At 45.0% G+C, this 18,120-nt stretch overlaps 1 protein-coding gene and 1 long non-coding RNA gene across 2 annotated transcripts in view; both read left to right on the forward strand.

Annotated features, from left to right (window-relative positions):
• LOC127600074 (uncharacterized) overlaps positions 1 to 1,930 on the forward strand; it is an 84,584-nt gene extending 82,654 nt beyond the window's left edge. The window contains exon 2 of the long non-coding RNA XR_007962251.1: positions 1,710 to 1,930. This is a non-coding gene — a long non-coding RNA (uncharacterized LOC127600074). The remainder of the gene's footprint in view (positions 1 to 1,709) is intronic.
• Positions 1,931 to 3,211: 1,281 nt separating this feature from the next.
• The window catches only part of LOC127600027 (tyrosine-protein kinase CSK), a 30,429-nt gene continuing 15,520 nt past the window's right edge, over positions 3,212 to 18,120 (forward strand). The window contains exon 1 of the mRNA XM_052064371.1: positions 3,212 to 3,458. The gene's annotated coding sequence lies outside the window, so the exon portion shown is untranslated. The remainder of the gene's footprint in view (positions 3,459 to 18,120) is intronic.

Here is an 18,120-nt window from a genome sequence, read left to right on the forward strand (position 1 = left end):
ATATACTGTAAGTCATTCATGAGCCCGCTTGGTCTCTGACATGCAAGCGGTTAAGGTCTTGGCCTTATTTGGCTATTTGCGTCCGTACATGCAAAAGAGTACTGTATTCGGAAAGCACAGGTTGCCGCGGCTCTCAGGATTCTCGCCATCGCGTGACTGCTGGAGCGCCACATACGCGCTCCTTGTAACAGCGGACACTCGGAACTCCGCAATTACTGTTCGCCAAATAATACTTTACTTCATTCATTCATTCACTTTCCGATCTGCTTATCCTCACAAAGGTCTTCGGACAGTAGGCGGGGGACACCCTGAACCGGTCGCCAGCCAATCGCAGGGCACACATAGACGAACAACCAGCCATGCTCCCACTCACACCGAGTGACAATTTGGAGTGTTCAATCAGAATGCCATGCATGTTTTTGGAATGTGCGAGGAAACCAGAGTACCCACGGAAAACCCACGCGGGCCCGGGGAGAACATGCATACTCCACACAGGGAGGCCGCAGCTGGAATTGAACCCGGTACCTCTGCACTGTGAGGACGACGGGCTAACCACTGGACCACCGGGCCACCACTAATACTTTAGTTTCAAACGAAATGTTTCTTTCATCAATTTTGAAGGTGATTGACAACACGTTGGATGGAGCCTCCACTTTGTCTCCGCCCTTCACAGTCTTTATCGTGACCGGTTCTCAACTGCCCCAAATATTGCTTTGGTCTTCAAACATAACAGGCAGGCCGTATTTTCTGTCACTGTTGTTATTTGGGTTCCAAGAGATTATTTCTAATGTAAAATAAGGTTCTTGGCTGAATGAAGGCGAGGAAAGAACTAGCTTGGACCAAGTCAAAACCAGGAATTTGTGGAGTCAAGACCAAGTTAAGACGATGAGGAGTTGAGACCGAGTCAAAACAAAGAATTTGAAACGCTGTGACCAGGTCAAGATCAGGATTTTGTAGAGTGAAGAGTTGAATGTAGTCAAAAGTGCCGGACAGGTGTTTTTTTGCTGCCATTTAGTTTGTATAAATCTCTTGGAACCCAAATAACAACAGTGACAGAAAATATGGCCTGCCTGTTATGTTTGGTTAAAGTCGCTGACCTCGCCCTTTGTTGAGCAGATAGCAGTGACAAACAGAAGCAGGAATAAGTGTATGCTCCAGGATGGGAACTAGATCTGCTCATGTTAAGGGAAGGTGGCTTTTTTAAAACTCGGAATCAGGTCCTTGTTTTACAAGCATCGCCCTGAGAAGCCGCGTGGGTGTCTACCTGTTTCGTATCTTCAAGTTCAGGTTACGGGGTTATTTCCTCTGCAAGGTGTGATGTGACGGCATCTTAGGTCTAAGTTACGCATTTAGTCTCTTGGCAAGAGTGTCTCCGGAATTTTTCTAATGAACATCATCATTGGAAATGAGGGTGGCTGCTCTTCAATTTGGATACAGTGAATTTGGCCACGTCGGAATTGGTTCACTTTAACCATGTAGTGTAAATTCATCCCAATAAAAAGTGAAAGTATCTTTAATCCATTTTCGTTTAATATTTTCTTTTTCAATTTAAACAAGTAAAACAAATAAATAAAAACAATGTCTTATTTCCATTGAGTTGTCCTTACATCCACTGGCTAGACCAGAGGTGGGCAAACTACGGCCCGTGGGCTGAATCCGGCCCGTTTGTCTTTTTAATCCGGCCCGCTGAAGGTTGGTCCACAATTAAGGTTCGATGTGAATGATTGCATTCATTTCAATTGGACTTGTAATGACAGGCCTTTGACCGCCAGGTGGCGCATTGACTTGAAGTTGCAGAATATGGGGGCGGGTGGGGGGTGGTTTCGACCACCTAGGACCTCTGTATCGCTCTACTTCTACTGGTCTGATCACAACCCATCTGCAGCAATGCACAGGCTAAAATAGGTCATCAACAACACTGTTGTCATTTTTTTAAAGTATATTAATACAGTACTTTCATGCTTTTGTTGTGTTGATGTTTGATATGGACTGTCAACAAATGCAGTTTTTTTTAATGTACCATAGCTCGTGATGACCTGGCCCTTCTGTCAAATTTTAAAAGTCAATGTGGCCCCCGAGCCAAAAAGTTTGCCCACCCCTGGGCTAGACTTTATTGATGACAGACTAGGTTGCTAAGATGAACGGCAGGGCCCGTGTCAAATAAGTGGGCATTATCACAGGGTGATTGCATCAACAAAAACAAATACAGACATAAAATTGTATGACTGCACTAATATGACAAATGCTCCACAGCATTGAACCTCTGGGTGGGAATGTGCTCATGCAAGAATTTCGCGTCAAAGACAAATGCTGCTCTCTAGTGGATAAATTATAACATAACACAATTCCAGACATCAGGAAGTCGTTGACTGCAAACTAATGTTTTTGAGTCCCTGAAAATTGCCCCGCTCTACATATAATCACCGTATTTGGCATTATTAAAAAAGATATTTTAATACATACTTGTTTGAGTGATTGGTTTCCAATTTAGCCCTTGCATCCTTCAACGTGGCTCTATGCGGGCCATGAATAAGTATTTTGTGTTAAATATCTGCATCCATTGCAGTTTGCTCATCCTGGAAGGGCGACCCCCGATCTAAGGCCACTTAGCAAGGGTTCTTCATTTTTCTTGTTTTTCGTTATTTCGTTTTTCCTTGCCCTTAAGATCTGGGGATGTTGTTAAAATTAATATTTGTCAACAGTGGGTTTGTGAAGCCCATTGAGGCGCTTTTGTGATGAAATGGTCTATCAATAAAGTTGACTTGATTTGAAATGATTTACGCAATGATGCTATATCAAAGGTCACCAACACCGGAATCTAAGAACGAGGGACAGGAGAAACAAGCTATTTTAAATGTCCATTGGGTATTTTGAATAATATTTAAAATCTCTTGATCAACAACATAATTACACTACTTTTTTTTCCTTCGGCCAAAAACAAAATCGAAACTCGTCTGTGTTTGTATTTTGCGCATGGATTATTTGAGTTTACATGGGGTGGCGAGAATATCAAGAATGTTTTTTTCATTCCTGGAATGACCCATACCCCGACAACGAGTCGTCTTATCGGGACGAGAATCGCTAAACACCGATTGGCAGTAACAAGTCGACCATCGGTTGATTGTTGCCTGTTACATTGGCCGCTGGGTTGTGCTCGCCGACCGTGAAGCCGAGCCAGCTGCCGCTCGTCCGGCTGCGCATGCGCGGAGACCATTTCCTCTCGGCAACCAGAAGGCCCCTCTCTCTTGTTGCCTTGCTGCCACACGTACGCACACAGCTACACAAATAAACACACATGATCGACAGGGCGCAAACTAGCGTCAAGTCCACGCAACGTTTTTGGAATTGTCGACAACTCGAACCGCAGCAGCCCAACCCGGATGCTCCCCGCCGTAGTCACCCCCATGGACCACCGTCGCTAGTTTGTCGCAGCCCGCTTGGTCGACGCTTTTCTCGGGGTGAGTTAGCCTCTTTTGTAGCCTCTGTGTGGGGGGGAGTGTTTTCGTCTCGCTGTGCTTGATTTCGCTCGTCGTAGCATCGGCGGCTAACGGGACAACGAGAAAACCACGAGCTGCCATTTAGTTTGTATAAAGCATTGTAATGTTGTGGTTTACTTTTTTTTTATTAGCCGAATATTGCTAACGCGTAACCACCAGCAGCACTTTACCGTTAGCCGCTAGCCCAACACAAAATGAAATTGCATGAACGGAGACGCACACACACGCTTGGATGCTCTCTCGTTTATCTTGCTATATATCGTGTTACTTTACGTAAATGCATAAATGAGGCGATTTTTGCGTTGGCGTTTGCTAACAACGCCCACTGCTAGTTTTGAACCGGAGGACACCCACTAACATGGGCTCCATTATCGGACTTTGCTGGCGGAAGGCTTTTGTGGTCTAACCACCAGTTGTGACAGGATATTCGTTGCATTCGTTTGAATAGAATGACGATAGGTAGGAACTGCCGGAAGAACAATTTTGGTAAGACCTTGTGTGCAATGCAATCATTGACGGAAAAGGTCAATGCGGCCGCTGTTTTATTTTTAAACTCGCAGGATTTGAGTTAGTAAGACCAAGAGGGCATTAAAGCGGATGAGACAGTCCTGTCCGATAACAGACCCCTACCTAGATTATCCCCACCTCGTTTCATTGCTCAAATTCTGCATACTTCAAAACGTGCAAATGATGGTATTGTCAGTTTTATCCCAAACATTGCCATCTCGAGATACCTTTATATTATATTTGATGCTGTTGAATGATTAAAGAACTTGACCGGCTGCAGGGTTTTTTTTGGCCTTGTTTGCCAGTCGCTTCCCGTCCTGCCTGCTGCTCTTTCAAGCCATGATTGGTGCATACCTTTGCAAGCCGAGGCACGACCACCAAGGGCTTCAGCAGCCTTCTTCGCTCCAACCACAAAGAAGGAGGGGCCCTTGTGCCTAGCTCAACTTATTTTTGTAGTCTTTACTCACAAGAGTGTGGATGTAAATCAGCGCAAATGTACTGTACACTTTTTGGGCAGCTAAACAGCTGTGGCTAGCCCAAGAAAGTAATGTGGTGCTCTACATCTTTAATTGATGTTCCGTCTTGTCAAAGGGCCCAAACAGAAGATCTAAACTGTCCTTGGATCGCAAAAAGCTGTTAAACGTCGCTGGTCAAAATTCCTTAAACGCGGGGGTGTGCTTGAGAGGTGTGTCGGTGCACATGCATTATTGACCAGTGCACCAAATTTTTTCAGTCACTGTGCATACGCATATTTAGTATTTTGTACTGTCTTATTTATGTTTAGGTATTTGATGAGTGAGTCTTTGAGATCGACTCATTCAAATGAACGTGTGAATTTAATCGCTTAATGAAATGATTTGGTTGTCTCATTTTAGTTGAGCTTGGCTGTGAGGGCACAACTTTAAATGCCTATTTTTTGTTTGATGCACATGTCACGTACTAATTCTCCTGCCAAAGCCTATGGCAAACACATGCACATTTACGCAGATGCAGTTAGCAGAAATGGATATGTTGACATTTTCTTTAGTAGACGCCATGATGGATAGAATTAGAAATGAGCTCGTCAAGCGGAACAGTCGAGGTTCAATGTTTTGGGGGGAAAAGTATGAGAGATCACCCTGAGTTACTTTGGACACGTCCAGAAGAGAGATCGCGAGTATATCAAAATCATCTTTTTTGGCCAACTATGTAGAACACACAAGGAATTTGTCTCCGGTATAACACGCTGCATTAGTATCATCGTAAACAAGGACATGACAAATAGGTATGCAAGAACATTTCGTAATGTAAGTGAGAAAATGTGCAAAAGTATCAAGCAGAGCTAAAGTGATCAGTGGTAGAATACAATACGATGACAGTTTGTACAGTTGGTGCAGAAAATCATTGAACCATTGTAGAGTGACCAGTAGCAGTATTTGTAGTACAAGAAGAGTGACTACGTCAGTTACTGTTTAGGGAGTTAATGGCTAGAGGGAAGAAGCTGTTTAAGTGTCTGCTGGCTTTGGTGCGCATGGATCTGTAACGCCTGCCTGAGGGGAGTAGCTGGAAAAGGTGGTGGGCAGGGTGCGGGGGATCCAGGAGGATTTTCCGTGCCCTTGTCTTCATTCTTGCAGTGTGCAAGTCCTCAAGAGTGGGTAGGGCGGTGCCAATGATTTTTCCCGCCGTCCTAACTGTCCGTTGAAGTCGGATTTTGTCCTTTTTTGTGGTGGCCCCAAACCAAACCGTGATGGAAGAACACAGGATTGATTCGATGACTGCCGTGTAGAACTGTCGTCGCACCTCCTGTGGCAGGCCATGCTTCCTCAGCAGCCTCAGGAAGTACATCCTCTGCTGGGATTTTTCAGGATGGAGATGGTGTTGACTTCCCACTTCATGTCCTGGGAGACTGTGATTCCCAGGAACTTGAAGGTCTCGACGGTTGACACAGGGCAGTTGGATAGTCGTTTGTGTAGAGGGAGAAGAGCAGTGGAGAGAGGACACATCCCTGTGGGGCTCCAGTGTTGGTGGTGCGCGTTGATGATGTTGTTGCTCCCGGTCTCACCTGTTGTGTCCGTCCTGTCAGGAAGCTGAGGACGGATGATGAGTATGGAGCCACTGGGAAAGTGAATAAGAAGAAGACAAAGCCCCTATTTCAGTGAGAGGCAAAGGTTTGCACGTGTGTGTGCATGTAGAGCAAAGGGGTCAAACTCAAGGCCCGGGGGGCAGATCTGGCCCGCCACATCATTTTATATGGCCCGTGAAAGCAGCTCAAAGATGTCAACTTCCATGATCTTTTCTAAAATGTCTACCAAAATTTGAAATTCTCATATGTAATAAATAAGAGATATATTCTAAACATTTTCTTGTGACTAAACCCCTCATGATAGTAACTTAAACAACAGTTGAATCAACAGTTATTCTTGACTTCTTTAGATGGTTTCAGTTATAAAGGCCTTCCAAGTGAAACGGTGACTAAAATGAGTTTGACACCACTGATTAGAGAATGCACGTTTTTTTTTTTGTTTGTTTTTTGGTTCATGGTTCATTCAATATTGCAACCAACTGCAAAGACGTTTGCGAGACATTCCTAAATCATTGTAATGGTTGCAGACGCTTTTTGTTGTCGCCGAAATGTCTTTGCAACAAGAAGAAAAAAAACGCATTCGCTCGGTGTGCTCGCATTGGCAAACCTTCACTGAGATTCGGCCTTAAGAGCAGGCTAATGGGTGTCGTGAGAGTAGACATACAGGTAAGGGCAGCTGGTTTTCAAGAGGAGGATGCAGAAGATAGACTTTGATGGAAATGGAACACTCTCTGTGGCGACCCCTCATGGGAAAAGCAGAAAGGCAAAGATGACAAATATTTTCAAAATAGCTGAAATAATATCATATCACGATGCTAAATAGACAGGGGCACTGCCCATTCTGGCAGGCGTACCACCACCAACCAAATATACTTAACGTCTGACTTCTATTGCAATACCGATATCTACGTAACCGCTAACCTTGTGTAGCCAGCCAGCCGGCCGTGTCCAGTTTTGACATGAGTGTGCACAAAGAGATACACTGACATGAATCTTTTCTGGGAATGGACGTGTTGTTTTGTTAAGGCTGACCTACAGTTTTCTTTGACCCGGAATTGCGGTATATACTGTGTGGCCGTTTAACACGTCACATTCGCGAGATGTTGAAACACTTGCATCGCCCCATCTGTCGAGTCTTACGCTTTGAGCTTCGCTATGCTCCCCACGTGATTGACACGCAGCGAGTGAGGCGTTGAAAAGGCCTCGCCCAAACACATTTAAGGGCGAAATGTGTATGGCCGCAAGGTCATTTTTATTCATATTTGTTTGTCAGTTTGGATCCGAGCTTTGTTTCCCGTTCCGCTACGCCGCGCAAACTTCATTGGCATGCGGAGTGGAGTCTTTTTGCAAACAAGGTGCATCCCCGAGCTGTCCATCACTTGGTGCTCGGCCGCCATACAAACGTGGAGGAGGCGCACGAGCGTGTAAAATGGGATTGCCGATTTCAAAGGAGATTAATGTCACGATAACAAAACCCTTTTAATGTGCACGCCGGGCATGTAGTCGGTGATGTCATTTTGAAAAAAGACATGCTGTGGCTACGTACAGTATGTCATCTCGGGCCAAACCGTTTTTTTTTAATCCGTTTTGTCTGCATTTATGTGTGAAGTCGTTACTGGCCTCAGTTATTCATTGAAAGTTGCGAAGCAAGTGAAGTGTTACTTTTGTGTTATTTGGTGGAACGTTGGTTGTAGGTATCGCTTATAGATCGGGTTTTTCTTCTGTATTTGGGATGTCCAGTTTTAGAAAAGTAATATGATGTACAAATTAGGGCTGTGCATTATGTAAAAACAAAACAAAACATTATCATCATGATAATGGGACATGCAATTCGCAATACAATCATAACTCGGTTTTCGACATCCGTTCCAGGAGGCCAACCAATTTGTTCGAAAACCGAAACCACACTCTTTTTTAAAGATAAAAAAACTTTATTCAACACGTCTGCACATAATGGAACGCTACAAGAGGAAGCGTCACTTCCTCGTGTAAGGAAGCCGAGAGGACTGAAGTGGCGCATTCAAGTGCTCTCAGTTTGGTCGAGAACCATTTTTCAGTCGTTATCCGAGGCATTAAAAACTTGAAATTTTTGGTCGACAACCGATTTGGTCGAGAACAGAGATGTTCGAAAACTGACGTTTGACTGTATTCCTCTTGAATTGTATCCTTTTATCTCACAATAAGACGTAACCTTAAATCTACATTGCCATCTAAACAGTACCAAGTGGCATTACTAAATTTGCAAACACTAATATGTATGCGTCTAATTTTGGAATGGCGGGGGTGTGGAGGTAAAATAAGTTTTCATTTTTGTAAACCGGAAAATGTATTAATTTTATTTATTTTTTTTGACTGGCCCGACTGTGAAGGAAGAAAAACGGCAAGAAAACGTAACAAAATAGTGAGGTAAAACTGTGATACATGAGGTTCTGGATTGAATCGGCAAGAACTGAACCGTGAAGTAGCGAGGGAGCGGTGCGATAGCATTAAAGCCTGCATCTTTATCATTAGATGCAGGCTTTAATCCCTGCCCTGGTGGTTGTTAAAGGCGAAGCGGACACAGCATCGAGAATAGCCCCCGGGGGGCACAAAGTGAACGCTTTCATTGTGTTGAGGTCAGCAGACTTTGGCTGGGCTTCAAATGGGCGTTGAGCGTACCCACTGAGGATCCATTACCCCCTTGCTGAGCACCTAAGCCAGACCGGGCGCTGCTCCACGTGGCATTCAGGGAGAGCATTCCGTTCAAAGCGCATCGTCAGTGCATCCGAAGACTTTTTCCGTCACTTGATGAGGCGGCTCTCCCTTTCGGTTATCAGTCGGGACGTGACATGAATGGAGCGACGTTTACAATAAGAGCAGACGATCCCAGCTACCATCGGGCGGGGCGTGTGGTACGGCCATAAATAAGACAAATATGGTGATGATGATGTTACATTCATTCATTCATCTTCCGAGCCGCTTGATCCTCGTGGGGTGCTGGAGCCTATCCCAGCTGTCTTCGGGCAGTAGGCGGGGGACACCCTGAATCGGTTGCCAGCCAATCGCAGGGCACACAGAAACGAACCATTCGCACTCACACTCACACCTAGGGACAATTTAGAGTGTTCAATCAGCCTGCCACGCATGTTTTTGGAATGTGGGAGGAAACCGGAGCACCCGGAGAAAACCCACGCAGGCCCGGGGAGAACATGCAAACTCCACACAGGGAGGCCGGAGCTGGAATCGAACCCGGTACCTCTGTACTGTGAAGCCGACGTGCTAACCACTGGACTACCGGGCCGCCCGATGATGTTACAATACAGTACAAATAGGATCATTGCGTTCTCTTTTTGTTCATATTCTACTCAACGGCCCCACTTCCCAACAACTGGAATTGAGGTTTATAATTTGTGTTCCAAAGAACAACACCTTTCATTTGATCCTGGTTTGGAAAGTGTGCCTTGTGTGTATGCCGGTAACCAGTTTCACTTGAACCCCTTTGGCAGCCATTTCAATGTTTACATCTTGTGTTCGGGCACACGTGTTTTGTGCGGTTCTGATTAGTAGTTCAGGTTGTAGGCGAGGTCGGGAAGCTCATGCTTGTGAACTGAACCATTTTGCAGGTAAAATTAAGTAATCTTTTTTTTTTTAATGCAATTTAATTTTTATTAAGCTAAGTTAATTTATTAAATTAAATTGAAATCATTCTTGTTTTATGTTGAGAGGGAAGAAATTTCATCACAGCACAGTTGACAACAAAGTTGTATCCAATCCAATGTATAGCAAATAATGTGGGCGGAGTATGGCATCAAAATGCTGAGATAATTTTGAGGAGTCGCCACGGCCTTAAATTCTGTTCTGCTGGATACTGAATAAATTATCCAGGCAATTTACCCCTTTGCTTACAGCCATGGTGTCAAAGTCAAGGCCCGGGGGCCAGATCTGGCCCTCCACATCATTTTATGTGGCCCGTGAAAGCAAATCAAGCATGTCACCTTCCATGATGCTTGCTGAAGACTGAATCAAAAATTCAAATGGTCATATTTAATGCAAAATAATGTTTGAACAAGACATTATTCTTGACTTCGAATTTCAAAACAAGCTATCCATCAATTTGTTGTTTGCTGTGTATGTCATATGTGGAGGTGGTCAAGCGGTTAGATCGTTTTAACAAAATTCACAGTCATAATGGCCCTCCGAGGGGAAACCGTACCGACAATGTGGCCCGCAACAAAAAAGAGTTTGACACCCCTGTTTTACAGTCTTGTTGTATTCCTGATTTATGATGGTATACCAATTTGGCATATCTGGAATGCGTCGCCTTGACTGTTGCTGTTCAGAAGTACTTTTCGGCACTTCACTGTCACAATGCCACGCTCTCTGCTCATCACTCGCAGTGCCGCCCCCGCCCACTACTCGAGACCCCCATGGCCGCCCCCCCCCCCTCGTCATGCGGTAGAATGGTAGCATTGTAGCAGCCATCTTGGGCGCAAACTCGCCTCGGCCTCTCTCCATCTGTGCCAGCGTCTGGTCAGTCCCATCCCTCCCCTGCTCCCTCCAGCTTCACGTCTGCGAGGGCTTCTTCTCTCACGCCTGCTGGCAAGCTGACCAGAGGTCATGTTGAGCTGAGCAACTGGCCGCAGACAATCGTGACACTTACCCGTTTCCAACTCACCTCTTCACCCGAGAAACATTCCCATCGAGGCGTTTTTGAAAACTCCTCAACTTTCCCAGTCTGTTATTGCCCGGCCCAACTGTTTGGAAACCCGTTGCAGGCATAAAATTAAAAATGAGATCAGAAAAGCTTTATTTGTCTCACAATGGAGAAATTCCCAATTTACAGCAGCAAAATTGTGAAAGAGTATAAGACAAAAAGTATATAAATATAAGCATAATAAAAATGGGTGAGTAGGGTGTGAATCCAGGTTTTCAAGACCGTCGATTCAATAGCCTGAAAGCAGTCGGTAGGAACGAGCCTCTACTTCTTGCGGCGCGGGTGTTTCAGTCTCTGGCTGAAGGGGGCTGCCCAGTGCTGACAGGGTAGCCCGGAGGAGGTGGTAGGGTCTGTCCATCGTAGCTGTTAGCTTAGCTTGCATCCTCCTGTTGCCCACCTCCTCCAGAGTGTCCAGAGAACACCCCAAATATGGGCGAACCTTTGCAAAAAAAAAATAACGTTCACCTCTTTCACAAAGTCTAAAACCCACACAATCGATTCTCCCCACCGCGGTATACGGATCGAACAATCCTCAGCACAAGGCTCGTCGTACATGGCGCCTACATGATGTCAACCCGCGTGTGTACTCAAGCTTGTTTGAGTTTGATTTCCGTTATGGCGAAGAATTCAAGCACTTCCTCATTTGCGTTGGAGTAGACTTGATCTGATCTGGTTTTATTGTCGATTTTTGTGATTGGCCGTCATGTCTTAATTCTTCATTCACGGCGACCAAATTCTTCCTGGTTCTTGCAGGCCGTCTCGAAGGCCTTTCAGTGAGTTCGATGGTCTTTCTACGTGCTTCCAGTTATTTAAAAAAATAAAAATGATGTTAGTCGTGACTTGCTTCGCCAGCAACACTAATCCTTTGCGTTCTTTTGCTAGCCGTCACTTTAATACAGTCCTAATTCATACTTGGCGACCACCCCAACCCCCCTGACATGAGAATGGACCCCTTTTTCATTCCCTCCTCTTCATTAAGTGCGTGATCACAACCAAACCTCTTTTGCGCAGGAATCTTGGAAAGTCGCTGCATCAGAAGACATTTATTAAGTCGTTCCTTTTATGCAGAACTCACCAAATGCTAATACAACAGGCCGAAGGAAGCGTGTGCATTGCGGAACACCTTTTCACAATGCATGGGCAATTATAGAAAAATGAAAATCACAATTCTTTTGATTGTATATTTTCTACCAATTTTGTGCCAAACTCCATCCCTGTAAGCCCCAGATGGGAAAGCAATTCACAACTTGCAATAGTAGGCGCAGGAATCATGAGGCATGGTCCATTCCGAGGCCACGTTATCATGACTGTGTACATATGGGACTCCCGTTTATTGAGAAAGATGCATTCCACCTAGGCGCAGTGACAAAACAAGCCTTTGCGATGAATCCTCTGACGTGAATATGCTCCTTTGAAACTATCATCAAGCACGGGGATGTTTTAGGTCATTTTCTCCCAGATAAATTAGGTTACATTTTCTAAACGTAGCCTGTGAAAAGAAACGTCTGGCCTCATTCGCTTCATCTCAAGGGGATTCCGCTATTGTCAGTTTTTCACTTTCATCTATTGCACATTTTAGGAGCCAAACACGTTTAAAAAAAAAAAATATGTCAAGGTCCTCTGAAACTTTTTTCCTGTGTGTTAGCTGCAATATTTAATTATCCACAAACAATAACACAAAACCAAGGTCGTCTGCCCGACGTGGTTGAATGGTGGAATATAAATTCACTTCCCTGATGCAAGCGAATATTCCCACACACTATTTTACTTCCTGTTTTCTGAGTTTGCGTGAGCAAGTGAATGTGTGTTATGTTGTGTGGTCCCCAGAGTGGTGAGTGTCCCACACTGCTCGCTGATGCTCGCCCGCACACAAGGATGAATAATTTAGAGGCCTGGCACAGTGCGACGCAAATTTTATTATTCATGGCTGGCACCAAATCCGACACATGACTGCTGATATGGTGCACGCTCGATAGATGCCACGCTGCCAGCCAGCAAGTTCATGCTCCTCGCCATCTAAAAACCCGATCTCCTGTTTTTCACCTTTCAAACTCTCATGGCCACTGTTAAAAGGAAGTCGTACGACGCCTTCCTGTCTCGAACTAAGAATAAAAGTTGTCACCAGGATCCAGACATGGCAAATTACTTGAATGCTAAAAAAACGCTGAATACAGCACAACAATCTTGCTCGTGTGTGACATTTAAAAAAAAAAAAATACATTCATTCATTTTATTAGAAACACATTGTGCTTTTTTTCTCAATTTGGTTGACGCAGCACTTGAGCACAAATTCGCCGAATTACATTTGTCAATTAATGTTCGCCGATCTGTGCATTTGGCACATGCACAGCACACAGACTTTGGGATCCGGCAGTTGCCTGAAAGTGTCGGCTCTTCCCCCAGCCTCCCTGCCAATCATCAGCGGACATCGGGTATAGCATTTAATGAATTGGCAATTCAGCCAAATGTAGAAAGGCTTGCTCACAACGCGTCTTTACAAGTAAACGGCTAACGAGACTACACAATTGACATTGCTATTGCTCAAAATCTTGCCATGCAGCGGTCTTTTTTTTGTGGTACTTTTTATGCAACTACGTTTTTGTGAATAATTGCGAATAGAAACTGCTGATAGCTTTATCATTGAAACGTCAGTCGAACAACTTGCTTTAATGGCACGCGGGCATCTCATTTGAGGTTGTCATTGGAAGTCTGATAGAGCAGCCATAGTTATTCTCGTTTCCCAGTTTTGCCAATGTGCCCCCCCCCCCCCCACTCCTCCTGCTAGTCACGATGCGGGTGTTTCTTCATGGTGTCATTGGTGCTGAATGCATCTCTTTATCAAAAGAAATTTGGGGGCTGACATATTGTGCCGGCACCCCGCTGCGAATGACGCTCTTTGTGCCTCTGTGTGCATGCGCTTTGTATCCCCCTCCTCTTCCCCGCGGCTTCAATAGAAGTCTTGTCATGTGTTGCTACCACACGAGATGAGGCAGCAGCCAAACACACACACATACACAGACACACACACCATTTCCCGTCACTTCCAAGGTCGTCCCCGATGTTCATTTAACAGACTGCAATCCACCTGGATGCAGTGTCCATGCTGTGCCCAAGTTAGAATATTTGAGACGAGAGTTTTTGAGACACGACATCCCATCTTGCGTCTCGCTACATGTGGCGATAATTCATTCATTCATTCATCTTCCGAGCCGCTTGATCCTCACTAGGGTCGCGGGGGGTGCTGGAGCCTATCCCAGCTGTCTTCGGGCAGTAGGCGGGGGACACCCTGAATCGGTTGCCAGCCAATCGCAGGGCACACAGAAACGAACAACCATTCGCACTCACACTCACACCTCGGGACAATTTTGAGTGTTCAATCAGCCTGCCACGCATGTTTTTGGAATGTGGGAGGAAACCGGAGCACCCGGAGAAAAAACACGCAGGCCGGGGAGAACATGCAAACTCCACACAGGGAGGCCGGAGCTGGAATCGAACCCGGTACCTCTGCACTGTGAAGCCGACGTGCTAACCACTGGACTACCGGGCCGCCCTCATGTGGCGATAATGCATTCACTAAATCTCTCGGAAATTGACGTCCATCCATTCTATCCACCCCCCCCCCCCCCCCCACCCTTCTTTTATCGGCCGCCCTGCCCAACATCACTCCAGAGTTTAGGATTTTTTTTAACTCAAAGCGCGGCGCCGCCACGGCATGCGGCCACCTCGCTGCGTGACGCAATCTGGCGTTCTGTCGTCACGCCCTCGCAGCACATAAACAGTGAATGAGTTTGTCACGGATGCACTGCGCCTATCGAAGTGCAGTGTGAAAAAGCTTTGGACCATCTTCCAAGTGTATCGCAAAGCAGCGCGGCCTTGGAAGAAACGCGTCATAAGTATACTTGAAGCGTGCGGGATTCCTCCTGGAAAGAAAGACATCAATCATACGGAGGCAGGCAATCAGAGCAGACGGCCCCTTTAATTTAATTCGGCATCTCCATAATGTATGCGCTGATAAAAGCGAATGCAGGCTGCCTCCACCTACGTCGATGGAGAGGGTATAAATAGCCGGCGCTGTAGAGCGTGTGCGTCTGTCCGCGCTGTGACACCGAAGAGCAGCGCTCAAGCTCAAACAATAAGCGTTCGCCATCGCCCAGCATCACCCTTCCTCCGCCTGTGCGGCCCAGCCGTCGCAGGCCCTTTCGCCTCCCCGCGGCCCCTCTTCCTTTCTTTCTTCCACTTCCTGCCTGCCTGCTTTTGTTGTCCCACGCCAGCGGTGAGCCCGAGCGGCCCACTGCTCCGTGACGTCACGCCGTCTGTCTGTCAGCCCACCTGTCTGCTTGTCCCCCTTCTCTGTCACACTCCTTTTTATTTTTTTTTCATTCGCTTCGACAAAGATAGGAGGCGAACGCTCGGGGATTAAATGCAGCCGAAAGGATGTGAGCTACTTCCCGTTTCTTCTCGCTTGCCCCGTTGGAATATTTTCAGTCTGTATCACCAAACTCCACATTGAAAGGACGTAGTGGAGAATAGCTAGGAAGTTTGGCCAATATGAGCTTATTTGTGGATATATTAACAGAAATTTATCAGCTTATTGGAAAAAAAAACCTCGGACCATGGGAGCAGCAGACAAAATGACATCACCCAAAAAAGTGTCGCCTTTATCATCCAAAAACGTGTTACTGCTATTTATTTGCTTTTCTCAGCAAAAAGAGTCGTTATCAGCTCCCCCAGGGTCGCATCCATCGTCAAAAAAGTTGCGTTGCTACTATCGCCAAAAGGGAAAAAAAAAGCTGCTTCCCGCAAAATAAAAAGCTTCTGACACCCACGAAAAATGTGTCTATCAGTAAAAAAATAATAATAATTTAAAAAAAAACGTTTTCAATCAGATGTCGCAGTAGGCATCCATCTGACAATGCTGAAAATGAGACTGTAGACTATCTGTGGGTATATTGGCACTCTTGGCAAGTTTTTGGTTTCCTTGAAACTCATAGCAACCGTTACGATTCACCAAGTGGCACATCATTGCCTTTTCATTACAGTAATAGAACGTAGAAACAAGTAATTTTGCAATCTGATGCGGCGTGAGGCGCATACCGTACTTTCCGCATACTAAAAGGTGCACCTAAAAGTCTTGCATTTTCTTAAAACCTCACAATGTGCCTTGTGTATGGTCATTACAGGAATATTTCGACCCCAAAATGGCTCCTTGCTGGAGACCTGCTGACAATGCAGAGTTCAAACTTAAGGCGATAGGTTACGCAGTTGAACACGAAAATGGAGCAGCGGCAAGAGAGTTCAACGTTAACGAGTCAATGTTATAACTTACTGTTGGTTAAATGAACTGTGTCGCCTAAATAAGTTTTACTGACATCTGATCACTCTGTTGCCGTTTCCTTGTTCTAGTGGATGCATTGTCAATTGCGTCTTATAATGCGGTGTGCCCAAAAAAACGGAAAAAAAAACCCAAAATAGGCCATTTATTTATATTTAAAACTTCACCAAAAGTGTGGAAAACACTCTGGATTCTGCTATTGGCTGGCGTACGGTAAGGGATCCTGCAGGTGAAGATTATTTGAAGTTATTTAAAAGGAAAACCTTTTCATAGGTTGACACGGCTGCGCATCAGCCACATATTAAAAAACAAAAAAGTGCTTTGGACAACATCTGGTGTAGAAGATGAGCACTAAATATGTGCACTCCAGTTATAGGAATTTGGGATTCGGTGGTTAAATGGTCACCAAATATGCTAGCGCAGATTTGGCCCTACGAGTCCAGGCGGTTGTCTTCACAGTTGCCAACAGACAAAATGACAGTCACAGTTGAATGAGATGCATTCAAGTGACACTTCACTTGCAGAGAATGCGGAGAAACCAACAATACATTTTGCATGATTTCCTGTACACATTTCCATATTGCTCTTCTGCTCCGGTCATGCTGAGTTGAGAAATCATGCAACTGTGAAAAGAAGCCCGGCAGACCTTTTATCTCTTTGAATTTGGGGAAAGTAAAAAAATAAAAAATAAATAAATAAAGATCATTCGAACGTGGCGGTCAAAAATTCCAGCTCATTGCGACAACAAAGTAAAGATGTTCATGCGGCATCCAGAGGGCTTGTATGGCATTTCACTAACTCGGCGCTTGGATTTGTGAAGAATGTTGTTGACTGGTGATGAACATAATGGTGTCCTTGTGCTGAGTGAGGTTTAATTGAGTTTTAATGTATTAGATTACCCTCGAGACAATCTGTGACTTTTTTTTTTTCTTCAAAAGTATCTGGGCCAAACAGCAAATAAATACGAAGCCTGTCTAAGATGTGTTTACCAGCATTACGTTCGTGCTTCTGTGTTTCCTGTGCGTCGCCTGCCGAAACTCATCGCGGTGGAAGCGGCGCAGTATAAATAAAGTGTGCTTTGCATCGCCCCAGATGCCTGCGGTTTTGTCGCTCTCGTTTTAGAAGCTGACAATAACTTTCCCGAGCTTGGGCCCTCTCTTTTTTTTTTTTTTTAATATATTTACACCAATGGTAAGAAGCTAACAGAGTGACAAACGGCATCACATTGACCAGCCAAGCCATGCAATTTGACGTCTCATTTAAGTGATTGAATATTTTTTAAAATATATTCATTTTTAACAATTATATTTACATACATAATTTTTCCGCCAGAGGAAATTTTTTCGTATTATCTGTGTAGACAAATTGATGCAAGTGGGTTCTTGGGTGAATAACGTTTTTCAAAACTTGAGTGGTTTTAGAATGAATCAGAAAAAAATCTCAGAATTAGATTTTTTTTTCTTCAGAAAGCCCGATGACTTAGCTCACAAATGTCAAACTCAAGGCCCGCGAGCCAGATGTGGCCCAGCACCTCATTTTAAGTGGCCCGCAAAAGCAAATCAAAGATGACGGCTTCAAACTTACTTGCACACATACTTGCTAAAATGAAATCAAATTTTCACGTCACAAATGAGAGAGATTGTCAGCATTTTCTTGTTTTCCAAACCTTTCATTACAGTTACTCATAGCTGAATAAAACGTTATTCTTGACTTCTTTATATAGTTTCAGTTATCATGGCTCTCCAAGGGAAACGGTAACTCACATGTGAGCCACGCCAAAAATGAGTTTGACACCCCCGACTTGGCTGAAAGAAAAGCTCCTTCAGGTGAGAGGCAGTGCCGTGCAGATATACCGTATGTCAGTGTCAGACAAATGGGATAAAAATTCCAACGCTGCCATAAGAGCACGATGACATCACCAATCTACAGGCCTGCTGCGGAGTAGTTAGCTGGAGCACAAGGGGCAGGATTCAGTGCACGCTGTTTTGTCTCAGACGGGCTCATAACACGGCCTCGGACAACATGGTGC

The sequence above is a fragment of the Hippocampus zosterae genome, chromosome 4 (genome assembly GCF_025434085.1).
Source record: "Hippocampus zosterae strain Florida chromosome 4, ASM2543408v3, whole genome shotgun sequence".
NCBI lineage: Eukaryota > Metazoa > Chordata > Actinopteri > Syngnathiformes > Syngnathidae > Hippocampus > Hippocampus zosterae.